Source organism: Pseudophryne corroboree, unplaced genomic scaffold (assembly GCF_028390025.1).
Source record: "Pseudophryne corroboree isolate aPseCor3 unplaced genomic scaffold, aPseCor3.hap2 scaffold_367, whole genome shotgun sequence".
NCBI lineage: Eukaryota > Metazoa > Chordata > Amphibia > Anura > Myobatrachidae > Pseudophryne > Pseudophryne corroboree.
This window is the reverse complement of record NW_026970019.1, coordinates 476,111-494,859: the sequence shown is the minus strand read 5'-3', so window position 1 is coordinate 494,859 and position 18,749 is coordinate 476,111. Positions and strand designations below refer to the sequence as shown.

The 18,749-nt window shown below is 34.9% G+C and overlaps 2 non-coding genes across 2 annotated transcripts; both read right to left on the bottom strand.

Moving 5' to 3' along the window:
• Positions 1–12,276: 12,276 nt before the first annotated feature.
• TRNAS-ACU (transfer RNA serine (anticodon ACU)) lies at positions 12,277–12,350 on the bottom strand. Its single transcript has one exon. It is a non-coding gene; the product is annotated as a tRNA-Ser (tRNA).
• A 3,367-nt stretch (positions 12,351–15,717) lies between these two features.
• Positions 15,718–15,791, bottom strand: TRNAS-ACU (transfer RNA serine (anticodon ACU)). Its single transcript has one exon. It is a non-coding gene; the product is annotated as a tRNA-Ser (tRNA).
• Between the last annotated feature and the right edge of the window lie 2,958 nt (positions 15,792–18,749).

The following is an 18,749-nucleotide window of genomic DNA, read 5'->3' as shown; positions in this document are numbered from 1 at the left end:
ACAAAATGTACACGTGATATATTAAAATCATCTTTCCAGCTTGAATTTCAATGATGCATTGGGGCAACGATTTTGTGAGAAACATCTTCACCCTTAAATAAAGATTTTCTTAATTCCTTACCTGTGTGCTAATTAGATATCACCTTGTTTTCACATTAAACAGACTTCCACATGAGAAAGCAGCAAGGATGCAGTGGCGTTAATGTTTCCTGGTGTCAACCTGTATTATTTCAGTAGAAATTGAAATGAGGATGCATCTTGCTGCCTTTCCAATGAAGCAAGTTTAATTTAGTAATAGGTGAAAAACCATCCCTACAAAGGTGTTAATCAGAGACTTGGCTTTGTGGACACTTTTCAGAGAACAAATTTGTTAGCATAAAAATAAAGCCAGAAAATGAAGAGCTGTTTAATCACTCAATTGGATTTTTCTGCCAGCATATTTCTTTTTCTCTGCAACCCACTGCTAAATTGTGATTCCTAGCTGTTTTTATTAAATCACTGAATCAAATCTAACTCTGATTACATCAGAAAAGGCCAGGTACCCTACACCATAACAGGGGGTTTGAAATTTTGACTTGTCTACTTAAAGATCACCAAAATCTGATAACAAGGTCAATTACGTCCCTGGGTGGGATTGAACCACCAACCTTTTGGCTAGTAGCCGGACACACTAACCGATTGCGCCACAGAGACACTTCACAAAAAGTACATACTGACAAAGGCTAATAAGCATACATCTAGAACGTTTCCTAGAAAAACTTTAAAAAGTCAATAATCTGGAGAGTTTTTGTAAAATGTTTCTTCCATCAACCAACAAAGAAACACATTGGTACTTTCCCATGATGAGTGAGTGCTTCAGGATCTCTTGCACTTACATGTGCAGCAGAGTACTGCAATGGAAGCATACAGGGCCCATAACCCAGAGGTAGGCAGATTAAACTATCCTTTGCTATATGCATTTTTTTTGTTAATTTAAGTAATCAAAACTGGGATTGATATTTTTGCTCTTTTATTTTTACTTGAAGTACAATAATTTTTACCATTTTAATTTGTTTAAATCCACTTAATTTTCTTTACCCTATTATTAAAAGGGTAATTGACAAAAACAAACTACATTGTCACCAGAAGAGCAATACAAAATGTACACGTGATATATTAAAATCATCTTTCCAGCTTGAATTTCAATGATGCATTGGGGCAACGATTTTGTGAGAAACATCTTCACCCTTAAATAAAGATTTTCTTAATTCCTTACCTGTGTGCTAATTAGATATCACCTTGTTTTCACATTAAACAGACTTCCACATGAGAAAGCAGCAAGGATGCAGTGGCGTTAATGTTTCCTGGTGTCAACCTGTATTATTTCAGTAGAAATTGAAATGAAGATGCATCTTGCTGCCTTTCCAATGAAGCAAGTTTAATTTAGTAATAGGTGAAAAACCATCCCTACAAAGGTGTTAATCAGAGACTTGGCTTTGTGGACACTTTTCAGAGAACAAATTTGTTAGCATAAAAATAAAGCCAGAAAATGAAGAGCTGTTTAATCACTCAATTGGATTTTTCTGCCAGCATATTTCTTTTTCTCTGCAAACCACTGCTAAATTGTGCTTCCTATCTGTTTTTATAAAATCACTGAATCAAATCTAACTCTGATTACATCAGAGAAGGCCAGGTACCCTACACCATAACAGGGGGTTTGAAATTTTGACTTGTCTACTTAAAGATCACCAAAATCTGATAACAAGGTCAATTACGTCCCTGGGTGGGATTAAGCCACCAACCTTTTGGTTAGTAGCCAGACACACTAACCGATTGCGCCACAGAGACACTTTGTAAAAAGTACATACTGACAAAGGCTAATAAGCATACATCTAGAACGTTTCCTAGAAAAACTTTAAAAAGTCAATAATCTGGAGAGTTTTTGTAAGATGTTTCTTCCATCAACCAACGAAGAAACACATTGGTACTTTCCCATGATGAGTGAGTGCTTCAGGATCTCTTGCACTTACATGTGCAGCAGAGTACTGCAATGGAAGCATGCTGGGCCCATAACCCAGAGGTAGGCAGATTGAAACTATCCTTTGCTATATGCATTTTTTTTTTGTTAATTTAAGTAATCAAAACTGGGATTGATATTTTTGCTCTTTTATTTTTACTTAAAGTACAAAAACTTTTACCATTTTAATTTGTTTTAATAGTATATTGACAGTATAGTTTTCTTTAAAAAATCCACTTAATTTTCTTTACCCTATTATTAAAATGGTAATTGACAAAAACAAACTACATTGTCACCAGAAGAGCAATACAAAATGTACAAGTGATATATTAAAATCATCTTTCCAGCTTGAATTTCAATGATGCATTGGGGCAACGATTTTGTGAGAAACATCTTCACCCTTAAATAAAGATTTTCTTAATTCCTTACCTGTGTGCTTATTAGATATCACCTTGTTTTCACATTAAACAGACTTCTACATGAGAAAGCAGCAAGGATGCAGTGGTGTTAATGTTTCCTGGTGTCAACCTGTATTATTTCAGTAGACATTGAAATGAGGATGCATCTTGCTGCCTTTCCAATGAAGCAAGTTTAATTTAGTAATAGGTGAAAAACCATCTCTACAAAGGTGTTAATCAGAGACTTGGCTTTCTGGACACTTTTCAGAGAACAAATTTGTTAGTATAAAAATAAAGCCAGAAAATGAAGAGCTGTTTAATCACTCAATTGGATTTTTTTTTGCCAGCATATTTCTTTTTCTCTGCAACCCACTGCTAAATTGTGCTTCCTAGCTGTTTTTATAAAATCACTGAATCAAATCTAACTCTGATTACATCAGAGAAGGCCAGGTACCCTACACCAGAACAGGGGTTTTGAAATTTTGACTTGTCTACTTAAAGATCACCAAAATCTGATAACAAGGTCAATTACGTCCCTGGGTGGGATTGAACCACCAACCTTTTGGTTAGTAGCCGGACACACTAACCGATTGCGCCACAGAGACACTTTGCAAAAAGTACATACTGACAAAGTCTAATAAGCATATATCTAGAACGTTTCCTAGAAAAACTTTAAAAAGTCAATAATCTGGAGAGTTTTTGTAAGATGTTTCTTCCATTAACCAATGAAGAAACACATTGGTACTTTCCCATGATGAGTGAGTGCTTCAGGATCTCTTGCACTTACATGTGCAGCAGAGTACTGCAATGGAAGCATGCTGGGCCCATTACCCAGAGGTAGGCAGATTGAAACTATCCTCTGCTATATGCATTTTTTTTGTTAATTAAAGTAATCCAAAACTGGGATTGATATGTTAGCTCTTTTATGTTTACTTAAAGTACAATAACTTTTACCATTTTAATTTGTTTTAATAGTATATTGACAGTATTGTTTTCTTTCAAAAATCCACTTAATTTTTTTTACCCTATTATTAAAATGGTAATTGACAAAAACAAACTACATTGTCACCAGAAGAGCAATACAAAATGTACAAGTGATATATTAAAATCATCTTTCCTGCTTGAATTTCAATGATGCATTGGGGCAACGATTTTGTGAGAAACATTTTCACCCTTAAATAAAGATTTTCTTAATTCCTTACCTGTGTGCTAATTAGATATCACCTTGTTTTCACATTAAACAGACTTCCACATGAGAAAGCAGCAAGGATGCAGTGGCGTTAATGTTTCCTGGTGTCAACCTGTATTATTTCAGTAGACATTGAAATGAGGATGCATCTTGCTGCCTTTCCAATGAAGCAAGTTTAATTTAGTAATAGGTGAAAAACCATCCTTACAAAGGTGTTAATCAGAGACTTGGCTTTGTGGACACTTTTCAGAGAACAAATTTGTTAGCATAAAAATAAAGCCAGAAAATGAAGAGCTGTTTAATCACTCAATTGGATTTTTTTTGCCAGCATATTTCTTTTTCTCTGCAACCCACTGCTAAATTGTGCTTCCTAGCTGTTTTTATAAAATCACTGAATCAAATCTAACTCTGATTACATCAGAGAAGGCCAGGTACCCTACACCATAAGAGAGGGTTTGAAATTTTGACTTGTCTACTTAAAGATCACCAAAATCTGATAACAAGGTCAATTACGTCCCTGGGTGGGATTGAACCACCAACCTTTTGGTTAATAGCCATACACACTAACTGATTGCGCCAAAGAGACACTTTGCAAAAGTACATACTGACAAAGGCTAATAAGCATTCATCTAAAATGTTTCCTAGAAAAACTTTAAAAAGTCAATAATCTGGAGAGTTTTTGTAAGATGTTTCTTCCATCAACCAATGAAGAAACACATTGGTACTTTCCCATGATGAGTGAGTGCTTCAGGATCTATTACACTTACATGTGCAGCAGAGTACAGCAATGGAAGCATGCTGGGCACATAACCCAGAGGTAGGCAGATTGAAACTATCCTCTGCTATATGCATTTTTTTTTGTTAAAGTAATCCAAAACTGGGATTGATATGTTGGCTCTTTTATTTTTACTTACAGTACAATAACTTTTACCATTTTAATTTGTTTTAATAGTATATTGACAGTATTGTTTTCTTTCAAAAATCCTCTTAATTTTCATTACCCTATTATTAAAATGGTAATTGACAAAAACAAACTACATTGTCACCAGAAGAGCAATACAAAATGTACAAGTGATATATTAAAATCATCTTTCCAGCTTGAATTTCAATGATGCATTGGGGCAACGATTTTGTGAGAAACATTTTCACCCTTAAATAAAGATTTTCTTAATTCCTTACCTGTGTGCTAATTAGATATCACCTTGTTTTCACATTAAACAGACTTCCACATGAGAAAGCAGCAAGGATGCAGTGGCGTTAATGTTTCCTGGTGTCAACCTGTATTATTTCAGTAGACATTGAAATGAGGATGCATCTTGCTGCCTTTCCAATGAAGCAAGTTTAATTTAGTAATAGGTTAAAAACCATCCTTACAAAGGTGTTAATCAGAGACTTGGCTTTGTGGACACTTTTCAGAGAACAAATTTGTTAGCATAAAAATAAAGCCAGAAAATTAAGAGCTGTTTAATCACTCAATTGGATTTTTTTTGCCAGCATATTTCTTTTTCTCTGCAACCCACTGCTAAATTGTGCTTCCTAGCTGTTTTTATAAAATCACTGAATCAAATCTAACTCTGATTACATCAGAGAAGGCCAGGTACCCTACACCAGAACAGGGGGATTTGAAATTTTGACTTGTCTACTTAAAGATCACCAAAATCTGATAACAAGGTCAATTACGTCCCTGGGTGGGATTGAACCACCAACCTTTTGGTTAATCGCCGTGCACACTAAATGATTGCGCAACAGAGACACTTTGCAAAAGTCCATACTGACAAAGGCTAATAAGCATTCATCTAAAACGTTTCCTAGAAAAACTTTAAAAAGTCAATAATCTGGAGAGTTTTTGTAAGATGTTTCTTCCATCAACCAACGAAGAAACACATTGGTACTTTCCCATGATGAGTGAGTGCTTCAGGATCTCTTGCACTTACATGTGCAGCAGAGTACAGCAATGGAAGCATGCTGGGCCCATAACCCAGCGGTAGGCAGATTGAAACTATCCTCTGCTATATGCATTTTTTTTTGTTAATTAAAGTAATCCAAAACTGAGATTGATATTTTGGCTCTTTTATTTTCACTTAAAGTACAATAACTTTTACCATTTTAATTTGTTTTAATAGTATATTGACAATATTGTTTTCTTTCAAAAATCCACTTAATTTTCTTAACCCTATTATTAAAATGGTAATTGACAAAAACAAACTACATTGTCACCAGAAGAGCAATACAAAATGTACAAGTGATATATTAAAATCATCTTTCCAGCTTGAATTTCAATGATGCATTGGGGCAACGATTTTGTGAGAAACATCTTCACCCTTAAATAAAGATTTTCTTAATTCCTTACCTGTGTGCTAATTAGATATCACCTTGTTTTCACATTAAACAGACTTCCACATGAGAAAGCAGCAAGGATGCAGTGGCGTTAATGTTTCCTGGTGTCAACCTGTATTATTTCAGTAGACATTGAAATGAGGATGCATCTTGCTGCCTTTCCAATGAAGCGTTTAATTTAGTAATAGGTGAAAAACCATCCCTACAAAGGTGTTAATCAGAGACTTGGCTTTGTGGACACTTTTCTGAGAACAAATTTGTTAGCATAAAAATAAAGCCAGAAAATGAAGAGCTGTTTAATCACTCAATTGGATTTTTTTTGCCAGCATATTTCTTTTTCTCTGAAACCCACTGCTAAATTGTGCTTCCTAGCTGTTTTTATTAAATCACTGAATCAAATCTAACTCTGATTACATCAGAAAAGGCCAGGTACCCTACACCATAACAAGGGGTTTGAAATTTTGACTTGTCTACTTAAAGATCACCAAAATCTGATAACAAGGTCAATTACGTCCCTGGGTGGGATTGAACCACCAACCTTTTGGTTAGTAGCCGGACACACTAACCGATTGCGCCACAGAGACACTTCACAAAAAGTACATACTGACAAAGGCTAATAAGCATACATCTAGAACGTTTCCTAGAAAAACTTTAAAAAGTCAATAATCTGGAGAGTTTTTGTAAAATGTTTCTTCCATCAACCAACGAAGAAACACATTGGTACTTTCCCATGATGAGTGAGTGCTTCAGGATCTCTTGCACTTACATGTGCAGCAGAGTACTGCAATGGAAGCATACAGGGCCCATAACCCAGCGGTAGGCAGATTGAAACTATCCTCTGCTATATGCATTTTTTTTTGTTAATTAAAGTAATCCAAAACTGGGATTGATATTTTGGCTCTTTTATTTTCACTTAAAGTACAATAACTTTTACCATTTTAATTTGTTTTAATAGTATATTGACAGTATTGTTTTCTTTCAAAAATCCACTTAATTTTCTTAACCCTATTATTAAAATGGTAATTGACAAAAACAAACTACATTGTCACCAGAAGAGCAATACAAAATGTACAAGTGATATATTAAAATCATCTTTCCAGCTTGAATTTCAATGATGCATTGGGGTAACGATTTTGTGAGAAACATCTTCACCCTTAAATAAAGATTTTCTTAATTCCTTACCTGTGTGCTAATTAGATATCACCTTGTTTTCACATTAAACAGACTTCCACATGAGAAAGCAGCAAGGATGCAGTGGTGTTAATGTTTCCTGGTGTCAACCTGTATTATTTCAGTAGACATTGAAATGAGGATGCATCTTGCTGCCTTTCCAATGAAGCAAGTTTAATTTAGTAATAGGTTAAAAACCATCCTTACAAAGGTGTTAATCAGAGACTTGGCTTTGTGGACACTTTTCAGAGAACAAATTTGTTAGCATAAAAATAAAGCCAGAAAATTAAGAGCTGTTTAATCACTCAATTGGATTTTTTTTGCCAGCATATTTCTTTTTCTCTGCAACCCACTGCTAAATTGTGCTTCCTAGCTGTTTTTATAAAATCACTGAATCAAATCTAACTCTGATTACATCAGAGAAGGCCAGGTACCCTACACCAGAACAGGGGGATTTGAAATTTTGACTTGTCTACTTAAAGATCACCAAAATCTGATAACAAGGTCAATTACGTCCCTGGGTGGGATTGAACCACCAACCTTTTGGTTAATCGCCGTGCACACTAAATGATTGCGCGACAGAGACACTTTGCAAAAGTCCATACTGACAAAGGCTAATAAGCATTCATCTAAAACGTTTCCTAGAAAAACTTTAAAAAGTCAATAATCTGGAGAGTTTTTGTAAGATGTTTCTTCCATCAACCAACGAAGAAACACATTGGTACTTTCCCATGATGAGTGAGTGCTTCAGGATCTCTTGCACTTACATGTGCAGCAGAGTACAGCAATGGAAGCATGCTGGGCCCATAACCCAGCGGTAGGCAGATTGAAACTATCCTCTGCTATATGCATTTTTTTTTTGTTAATTAAAGTAATCCAAAACTGAGATTGATATTTTGGCTCTTTTATTTTCACTTAAAGTACAATAACTTTTACCATTTTAATTTGTTTTAATAGTATATTGACAATATTGTTTTCTTTCAAAAATCCACTTAATTTTCTTAACCCTATTATTAAAATGGTAATTGACAAAAACAAACTACATTGTCACCAGAAGAGCAATACAAAATGTACAAGTGATATATTAAAATCATCTTTCCAGCTTGAATTTCAATGATGCATTGGGGCAACGATTTTGTGAGAAACATCTTCACCCTTAAATAAAGATTTTCTTAATTCCTTACCTGTGTGCTAATTAGATATCACCTTGTTTTCACATTAAACAGACTTCCACATGAGAAAGCAGCAAGGATGCAGTGGCGTTAATGTTTCCTGGTGTCAACCTGTATTATTTCAGTAGACATTGAAATGAGGATGCATCTTGCTGCCTTTCCAATGAAGCGTTTAATTTAGTAATAGGTGAAAAACCATCCCTACAAAGGTGTTAATCAGAGACTTGGCTTTGTGGACACTTTTCTGAGAACAAATTTGTTAGCATAAAAATAAAGCCAGAAAATGAAGAGCTGTTTAATCACTCAATTGGATTTTTTTTGCCAGCATATTTCTTTTTCTCTGAAACCCACTGCTAAATTGTGCTTCCTAGCTGTTTTTATTAAATCACTGAATCAAATCTAACTCTGATTACATCAGAAAAGGCCAGGTACCCTACACCATAACAAGGGGTTTGAAATTTTGACTTGTCTACTTAAAGATCACCAAAATCTGATAACAAGGTCAATTACGTCCCTGGGTGGGATTGAACCACCAACCTTTTGGTTAGTAGCCGGACACACTAACCGATTGCGCCACAGAGACACTTCACAAAAAGTACATACTGACAAAGGCTAATAAGCATACATCTAGAACGTTTCCTAGAAAAACTTTAAAAAGTCAATAATCTGGAGAGTTTTTGTAAGATGTTTCTTCCATCAACCAATGAAGAAACACATTGGTACTTTCCCATGATGAGTGAGTGCTTCAGGATCTATTACACTTACATGTGCAGCAGAGTACAGCAATGGAAGCATGCTGGGCACATAACCCAGAGGTAGGCAGATTGAAACTATCCTCTGCTATATGCATTTTTTTTTGTTAAAGTAATCCAAAACTGGGATTGATATGTTGGCTCTTTTATTTTTACTTACAGTACAATAACTTTTACCATTTTAATTTGTTTTAATAGTATATTGACAGTATTGTTTTCTTTCAAAAATCCTCTTAATTTTCATTACCCTATTATTAAAATGGTAATTGACAAAAACAAACTACATTGTCACCAGAAGAGCAATACAAAATGTACAAGTGATATATTAAAATCATCTTTCCAGCTTGAATTTCAATGATGCATTGGGGCAACGATTTTGTGAGAAACATTTTCACCCTTAAATAAAGATTTTCTTAATTCCTTACCTGTGTGCTAATTAGATATCACCTTGTTTTCACATTAAACAGACTTCCACATGAGAAAGCAGCAAGGATGCAGTGGCGTTAATGTTTCCTGGTGTCAACCTGTATTATTTCAGTAGACATTGAAATGAGGATGCATCTTGCTGCCTTTCCAATGAAGCAAGTTTAATTTAGTAATAGGTTAAAAACCATCCTTACAAAGGTGTTAATCAGAGACTTGGCTTTGTGGACACTTTTCAGAGAACAAATTTGTTAGCATAAAAATAAAGCCAGAAAATTAAGAGCTGTTTAATCACTCAATTGGATTTTTTTTGCCAGCATATTTCTTTTTCTCTGCAACCCACTGCTAAATTGTGCTTCCTAGCTGTTTTTATAAAATCACTGAATCAAATCTAACTCTGATTACATCAGAGAAGGCCAGGTACCCTACACCAGAACAGGGGGATTTGAAATTTTGACTTGTCTACTTAAAGATCACCAAAATCTGATAACAAGGTCAATTACGTCCCTGGGTGGGATTGAACCACCAACCTTTTGGTTAATCGCCGTGCACACTAAATGATTGCGCAACAGAGACACTTTGCAAAAGTCCATACTGACAAAGGCTAATAAGCATTCATCTAAAACGTTTCCTAGAAAAACTTTAAAAAGTCAATAATCTGGAGAGTTTTTGTAAGATGTTTCTTCCATCAACCAACGAAGAAACACATTGGTACTTTCCCATGATGAGTGAGTGCTTCAGGATCTCTTGCACTTACATGTGCAGCAGAGTACAGCAATGGAAGCATGCTGGGCCCATAACCCAGCGGTAGGCAGATTGAAACTATCCTCTGCTATATGCATTTTTTTTTGTTAATTAAAGTAATCCAAAACTGAGATTGATATTTTGGCTCTTTTATTTTCACTTAAAGTACAATAACTTTTACCATTTTAATTTGTTTTAATAGTATATTGACAATATTGTTTTCTTTCAAAAATCCACTTAATTTTCTTAACCCTATTATTAAAATGGTAATTGACAAAAACAAACTACATTGTCACCAGAAGAGCAATACAAAATGTACAAGTGATATATTAAAATCATCTTTCCAGCTTGAATTTCAATGATGCATTGGGGCAACGATTTTGTGAGAAACATCTTCACCCTTAAATAAAGATTTTCTTAATTCCTTACCTGTGTGCTAATTAGATATCACCTTGTTTTCACATTAAACAGACTTCCACATGAGAAAGCAGCAAGGATGCAGTGGCGTTAATGTTTCCTGGTGTCAACCTGTATTATTTCAGTAGACATTGAAATGAGGATGCATCTTGCTGCCTTTCCAATGAAGCGTTTAATTTAGTAATAGGTGAAAAACCATCCCTACAAAGGTGTTAATCAGAGACTTGGCTTTGTGGACACTTTTCTGAGAACAAATTTGTTAGCATAAAAATAAAGCCAGAAAATGAAGAGCTGTTTAATCACTCAATTGGATTTTTTTTGCCAGCATATTTCTTTTTCTCTGAAACCCACTGCTAAATTGTGCTTCCTAGCTGTTTTTATTAAATCACTGAATCAAATCTAACTCTGATTACATCAGAAAAGGCCAGGTACCCTACACCATAACAAGGGGTTTGAAATTTTGACTTGTCTACTTAAAGATCACCAAAATCTGATAACAAGGTCAATTACGTCCCTGGGTGGGATTGAACCACCAACCTTTTGGTTAGTAGCCGGACACACTAACCGATTGCGCCACAGAGACACTTCACAAAAAGTACATACTGACAAAGGCTAATAAGCATACATCTAGAACGTTTCCTAGAAAAACTTTAAAAAGTCAATAATCTGGAGAGTTTTTGTAAAATGTTTCTTCCATCAACCAACGAAGAAACACATTGGTACTTTCCCATGATGAGTGAGTGCTTCAGGATCTCTTGCACTTACATGTGCAGCAGAGTACTGCAATGGAAGCATACAGGGCCCATAACCCAGCGGTAGGCAGATTGAAACTATCCTCTGCTATATGCATTTTTTTTTGTTAATTAAAGTAATCCAAAACTGGGATTGATATTTTGGCTCTTTTATTTTCACTTAAAGTACAATAACTTTTACCATTTTAATTTGTTTTAATAGTATATTGACAGTATTGTTTTCTTTCAAAAATCCACTTAATTTTCTTAACCCTATTATTAAAATGGTAATTGACAAAAACAAACTACATTGTCACCAGAAGAGCAATACAAAATGTACAAGTGATATATTAAAATCATCTTTCCAGCTTGAATTTCAATGATGCATTGGGGTAACGATTTTGTGAGAAACATCTTCACCCTTAAATAAAGATTTTCTTAATTCCTTACCTGTGTGCTAATTAGATATCACCTTGTTTTCACATTAAACAGACTTCCACATGAGAAAGCAGCAAGGATGCAGTGGTGTTAATGTTTCCTGGTGTCAACCTGTATTATTTCAGTAGACATTGAAATGAGGATGCATCTTGCTGCCTTTCCAATGAAGCGTTTAATTTAGTAATAGGTGAAAAACCATCCCTACAAAGGTGTTAATCAGAGACTTGGCTTTGTGGACACTTTTCAGAGAACAAATTTGTTAGCATAAAAATAAAGCCAGAAAATGAAGAGCTGTTTAATCACTCAATTGGATTTTTTTTGCCAGCATATTTCTTTTTCTCTGCAACCCACTGCTAAATTGTGCTTCCTAGCTGTTTTTATTAAATCACTGAATCAAATCTAACTCTGATTACATCAGAAAAGGCCAGGTACCCTACACCATAACAGGGGGTTTGAAATTTTGACTTGTCTACTTAAAGATCACCAAAATCTGATAACAAGGTCAATTATGTCCCTGGGTGGGATTGAACCACCAACCTTTTGGTTAGTAGCCGGACACACTAACCGATTGCGCCACAGAGACACTTCACGAAAAGTACATACTGACAAAGGCTAATAAGCATACATCTAGAACGTTTCCTAGAAAAACTTTAAAAAGTCAATAATCTGGAGAGTTTTTGTAAAATGTTTCTTCCATCAACCAACGAAGAAACACATTGGTACTTTCCCATGATGAGTGAGTGCTTCAGGATCTCTTGCACTTACATGTGCAGCAGAGTACTGCAATGGAAGCATACAGGGCCCATAACCCAGCGGTAGGCAGATTGAAACTATCCTTTGCTATATGCATTTTTTTTGTTAATTTAAGTAATCAAAACTGGGATTGATATTTTTGCTCTTTTATTTTACCTTGAAGTACAATAATTTTTACCATTTTAATTTGTTTAAATCCACTTAATTTTCTTTACCCTATTATTAAAAGGGTAATTGACAAAAACAAACTACATTGTCACCAGAAGAGCAATACAAAATGTACACGTGATATATTAAAATCATCTTTCCAGCTTGAATTTCAATGATGCATTGGGGCAACGATTTTGTGAGAAACATCTTCACCCTTAAATAAAGATTTTCTTAATTCCTTACCTGTGTGCTAATTAGATATCACCTTGTTTTCACATTAAACAGACTTCCACATGAGAAAGCAGCAAGGATGCAGTGGCGTTAATGTTTCCTGGTGTCAACCTGTATTATTTCAGTAGAAATTGAAATGAGGATGCATCTTGCTGCCTTTCCAATGAAGCAAGTTTAATTTAGTAATAGGTGAAAAACCATCCCTACAAAGGTGTTAATCAGAGACTTGGCTTTGTGGACACTTTTCAGAGAACAAATTTGTTAGCATAAAAATAAAGCCAGAAAATGAAGAGCTGTTTAATCACTCAATTGGATTTTTCTGCCAGCATATTTCTTTTTCTCTGCAACCCACTGCTAAATTGTGATTCCTAGCTGTTTTTATTAAATCACTGAATCAAATCTAACTCTGATTACATCAGAAAAGGCCAGGTACCCTACACCATAACAGGGGGTTTGAAATTTTGACTTGTCTACTTAAAGATCACCAAAATCTGATAACAAGGTCAATTACGTCCCTGGGTGGGATTGAACCACCAACCTTTTGGCTAGTAGCCGGACACACTAACCGATTGCGCCACAGAGACACTTCACAAAAAGTACATACTGACAAAGGCTAATAAGCATACATCTAGAACGTTTCCTAGAAAAACTTTAAAAAGTCAATAATCTGGAGAGTTTTTGTAAAATGTTTCTTCCATCAACCAACAAAGAAACACATTGGTACTTTCCCATGATGAGTGAGTGCTTCAGGATCTCTTGCACTTACATGTGCAGCAGAGTACTGCAATGGAAGCATACAGGGCCCATAACCCAGAGGTAGGCAGATTAAACTATCCTTTGCTATATGCATTTTTTTTGTTAATTTAAGTAATCAAAACTGGGATTGATATTTTTGCTCTTTTATTTTTACTTGAAGTACAATAATTTTTACCATTTTAATTTGTTTAAATCCACTTAATTTTCTTTACCCTATTATTAAAAGGGTAATTGACAAAAACAAACTACATTGTCACCAGAAGAGCAATACAAAATGTACACGTGATATATTAAAATCATCTTTCCAGCTTGAATTTCAATGATGCATTGGGGCAACGATTTTGTGAGAAACATCTTCACCCTTAAATAAAGATTTTCTTAATTCCTTACCTGTGTGCTAATTAGATATCACCTTGTTTTCACATTAAACAGACTTCCACATGAGAAAGCAGCAAGGATGCAGTGGCGTTAATGTTTCCTGGTGTCAACCTGTATTATTTCAGTAGAAATTGAAATGAAGATGCATCTTGCTGCCTTTCCAATGAAGCAAGTTTAATTTAGTAATAGGTGAAAAACCATCCCTACAAAGGTGTTAATCAGAGACTTGGCTTTGTGGACACTTTTCAGAGAACAAATTTGTTAGCATAAAAATAAAGCCAGAAAATGAAGAGCTGTTTAATCACTCAATTGGATTTTTCTGCCAGCATATTTCTTTTTCTCTGCAAACCACTGCTAAATTGTGCTTCCTATCTGTTTTTATAAAATCACTGAATCAAATCTAACTCTGATTACATCAGAGAAGGCCAGGTACCCTACACCATAACAGGGGGTTTGAAATTTTGACTTGTCTACTTAAAGATCACCAAAATCTGATAACAAGGTCAATTACGTCCCTGGGTGGGATTAAGCCACCAACCTTTTGGTTAGTAGCCAGACACACTAACCGATTGCGCCACAGAGACACTTTGTAAAAAGTACATACTGACAAAGGCTAATAAGCATACATCTAGAACGTTTCCTAGAAAAACTTTAAAAAGTCAATAATCTGGAGAGTTTTTGTAAGATGTTTCTTCCATCAACCAACGAAGAAACACATTGGTACTTTCCCATGATGAGTGAGTGCTTCAGGATCTCTTGCACTTACATGTGCAGCAGAGTACTGCAATGGAAGCATGCTGGGCCCATAACCCAGAGGTAGGCAGATTGAAACTATCCTTTGCTATATGCATTTTTTTTTTGTTAATTTAAGTAATCAAAACTGGGATTGATATTTTTGCTCTTTTATTTTTACTTAAAGTACAAAAACTTTTACCATTTTAATTTGTTTTAATAGTATATTGACAGTATAGTTTTCTTTAAAAAATCCACTTAATTTTCTTTACCCTATTATTAAAATGGTAATTGACAAAAACAAACTACATTGTCACCAGAAGAGCAATACAAAATGTACAAGTGATATATTAAAATCATCTTTCCAGCTTGAATTTCAATGATGCATTGGGGCAACGATTTTGTGAGAAACATCTTCACCCTTAAATAAAGATTTTCTTAATTCCTTACCTGTGTGCTTATTAGATATCACCTTGTTTTCACATTAAACAGACTTCTACATGAGAAAGCAGCAAGGATGCAGTGGTGTTAATGTTTCCTGGTGTCAACCTGTATTATTTCAGTAGACATTGAAATGAGGATGCATCTTGCTGCCTTTCCAATGAAGCAAGTTTAATTTAGTAATAGGTGAAAAACCATCTCTACAAAGGTGTTAATCAGAGACTTGGCTTTCTGGACACTTTTCAGAGAACAAATTTGTTAGTATAAAAATAAAGCCAGAAAATGAAGAGCTGTTTAATCACTCAATTGGATTTTTTTTTGCCAGCATATTTCTTTTTCTCTGCAACCCACTGCTAAATTGTGCTTCCTAGCTGTTTTTATAAAATCACTGAATCAAATCTAACTCTGATTACATCAGAGAAGGCCAGGTACCCTACACCAGAACAGGGGTTTTGAAATTTTGACTTGTCTACTTAAAGATCACCAAAATCTGATAACAAGGTCAATTACGTCCCTGGGTGGGATTGAACCACCAACCTTTTGGTTAGTAGCCAGACACACTAACCGATTGCGCCACAGAGACACTTTGCAAAAAGTACATACTGACAAAGTCTAATAAGCATATATCTAGAACGTTTCCTAGAAAAACTTTAAAAAGTCAATAATCTGGAGAGTTTTTGTAAGATGTTTCTTCCATTAACCAATGAAGAAACACATTGGTACTTTCCCATGATGAGTGAGTGCTTCAGGATCTCTTGCACTTACATGTGCAGCAGAGTACTGCAATGGAAGCATGCTGGGCCCATTACCCAGAGGTAGGCAGATTGAAACTATCCTCTGCTATATGCATTTTTTTTGTTAATTAAAGTAATCCAAAACTGGGATTGATATGTTAGCTCTTTTATGTTTACTTAAAGTACAATAACTTTTACCATTTTAATTTGTTTTAATAGTATATTGACAGTATTGTTTTCTTTCAAAAATCCACTTAATTTTTTTTACCCTATTATTAAAATGGTAATTGACAAAAACAAACTACATTGTCACCAGAAGAGCAATACAAAATGTACAAGTGATATATTAAAATCATCTTTCCTGCTTGAATTTCAATGATGCATTGGGGCAACGATTTTGTGAGAAACATTTTCACCCTTAAATAAAGATTTTCTTAATTCCTTACCTGTGTGCTAATTAGATATCACCTTGTTTTCACATTAAACAGACTTCCACATGAGAAAGCAGCAAGGATGCAGTGGCGTTAATGTTTCCTGGTGTCAACCTGTATTATTTCAGTAGACATTGAAATGAGGATGCATCTTGCTGCCTTTCCAATGAAGCAAGTTTAATTTAGTAATAGGTGAAAAACCATCCTTACAAAGGTGTTAATCAGAGACTTGGCTTTGTGGACACTTTTCAGAGAACAAATTTGTTAGCATAAAAATAAAGCCAGAAAATGAAGAGCTGTTTAATCACTCAATTGGATTTTTTTTGCCAGCATATTTCTTTTTCTCTGCAACCCACTGCTAAATTGTGCTTCCTAGCTGTTTTTATAAAATCACTGAATCAAATCTAACTCTGATTACATCAGAGAAGGCCAGGTACCCTACACCATAAGAGAGGGTTTGAAATTTTGACTTGTCTACTTAAAGATCACCAAAATCTGATAACAAGGTCAATTACGTCCCTGGGTGGGATTGAACCACCAACCTTTTGGTTAATAGCCATACACACTAACTGATTGCGCCAAAGAGACACTTTGCAAAAGTACATACTGACAAAGGCTAATAAGCATTCATCTAAAATGTTTCCTAGAAAAACTTTAAAAAGTCAATAATCTGGAGAGTTTTTGTAAGATGTTTCTTCCATCAACCAATGAAGAAACACATTGGTACTTTCCCATGATGAGTGAGTGCTTCAGGATCTATTACACTTACATGTGCAGCAGAGTACAGCAATGGAAGCATGCTGGGCACATAACCCAGAGGTAGGCAGATTGAAACTATCCTCTGCTATATGCATTTTTTTTTGTTAAAGTAATCCAAAACTGGGATTGATATGTTGGCTCTTTTATTTTTACTTACAGTACAATAACTTTTACCATTTTAATTTGTTTTAATAGTATATTGACAGTATTGTTTTCTTTCAAAAATCCTCTTAATTTTCATTACCCTATTATTAAAATGGTAATTGACAAAAACAAACTACATTGTCACCAGAAGAGCAATACAAAATGTACAAGTGATATATTAAAATCATCTTTCCAGCTTGAATTTCAATGATGCATTGGGGCAACGATTTTGTGAGAAACATTTTCACCCTTAAATAAAGATTTTCTTAATTCCTTACCTGTGTGCTAATTAGATATCACCTTGTTTTCACATTAAACAGACTTCCACATGAGAAAGCAGCAAGGATGCAGTGGCGTTAATGTTTCCTGGTGTCAACCTGTATTATTTCAGTAGACATTGAAATGAGGATGCATCTTGCTGCCTTTCCAATGAAGCAAGTTTAATTTAGTAATAGGTTAAAAACCATCCTTACAAAGGTGTTAATCAGAGACTTGGCTTTGTGGACACTTTTCAGAGAACAAATTTGTTAGCATAAAAATAAAGCCAGAAAATTAAGAGCTGTTTAATCACTCAATTGGATTTTTTTTGCCAGCATATTTCTTTTTCTCTGCAACCCACTGCTAAATTGTGCTTCCTAGCTGTTTTTATAAAATCACTGAATCAAATCTAACTCTGATTACATCAGAGAAGGCCAGGTACCCTACACCAGAACAGGGGGATTTGAAATTTTGACTTGTCTACTTAAAGATCACCAAAATCTGATAACAAGGTCAATTACGTCCCTGGGTGGGATTGAACCACCAACCTTTTGGTTAATCGCCGTGCACACTAAATGATTGCGCAACAGAGACACTTTGCAAAAGTCCATACTGACAAAGGCTAATAAGCATTCATCTAAAACGTTTCCTAGAAAAACTTTAAAAAGTCAATAATCTGGAGAGTTTTTGTAAGATGTTTCTTCCATCAACCAACGAAGAAACACATTGGTACTTTCCCATGATGAGTGAGTGCTTCAGGATCTCTTGCACTTACATGTGCAGCAGAGTACAGCAATGGAAGCATGCTGGGCCCATAACCCAGCGGTAGGCAGATTGAAACTATCCTCTGCTATATGCATTTTTTTTTGTTAATTAAAGTAATCCAAAACTGAGATTGATATTTTGGCTCTTTTATTTTCACTTAAAGTACAATAACTTTTACCATTTTAATTTGTTTTAATAGTATATTGACAATATTGTTTTCTTTCAAAAATCCACTTAATTTTCTTAACCCTATTATTAAAATGGTAATTGACAAAAACAAACTACATTGTCACCAGAAGAGCAATACAAAATGTACAAGTGATATATTAAAATCATCTTTCCAGCTTGAATTTCAATGATGCATTGGGGCAACGATTTTGTGAGAAACATCTTCACCCTTAAATAAAGATTTTCTTAATTCCTTACCTGTGTGCTAATTAGATATCACCT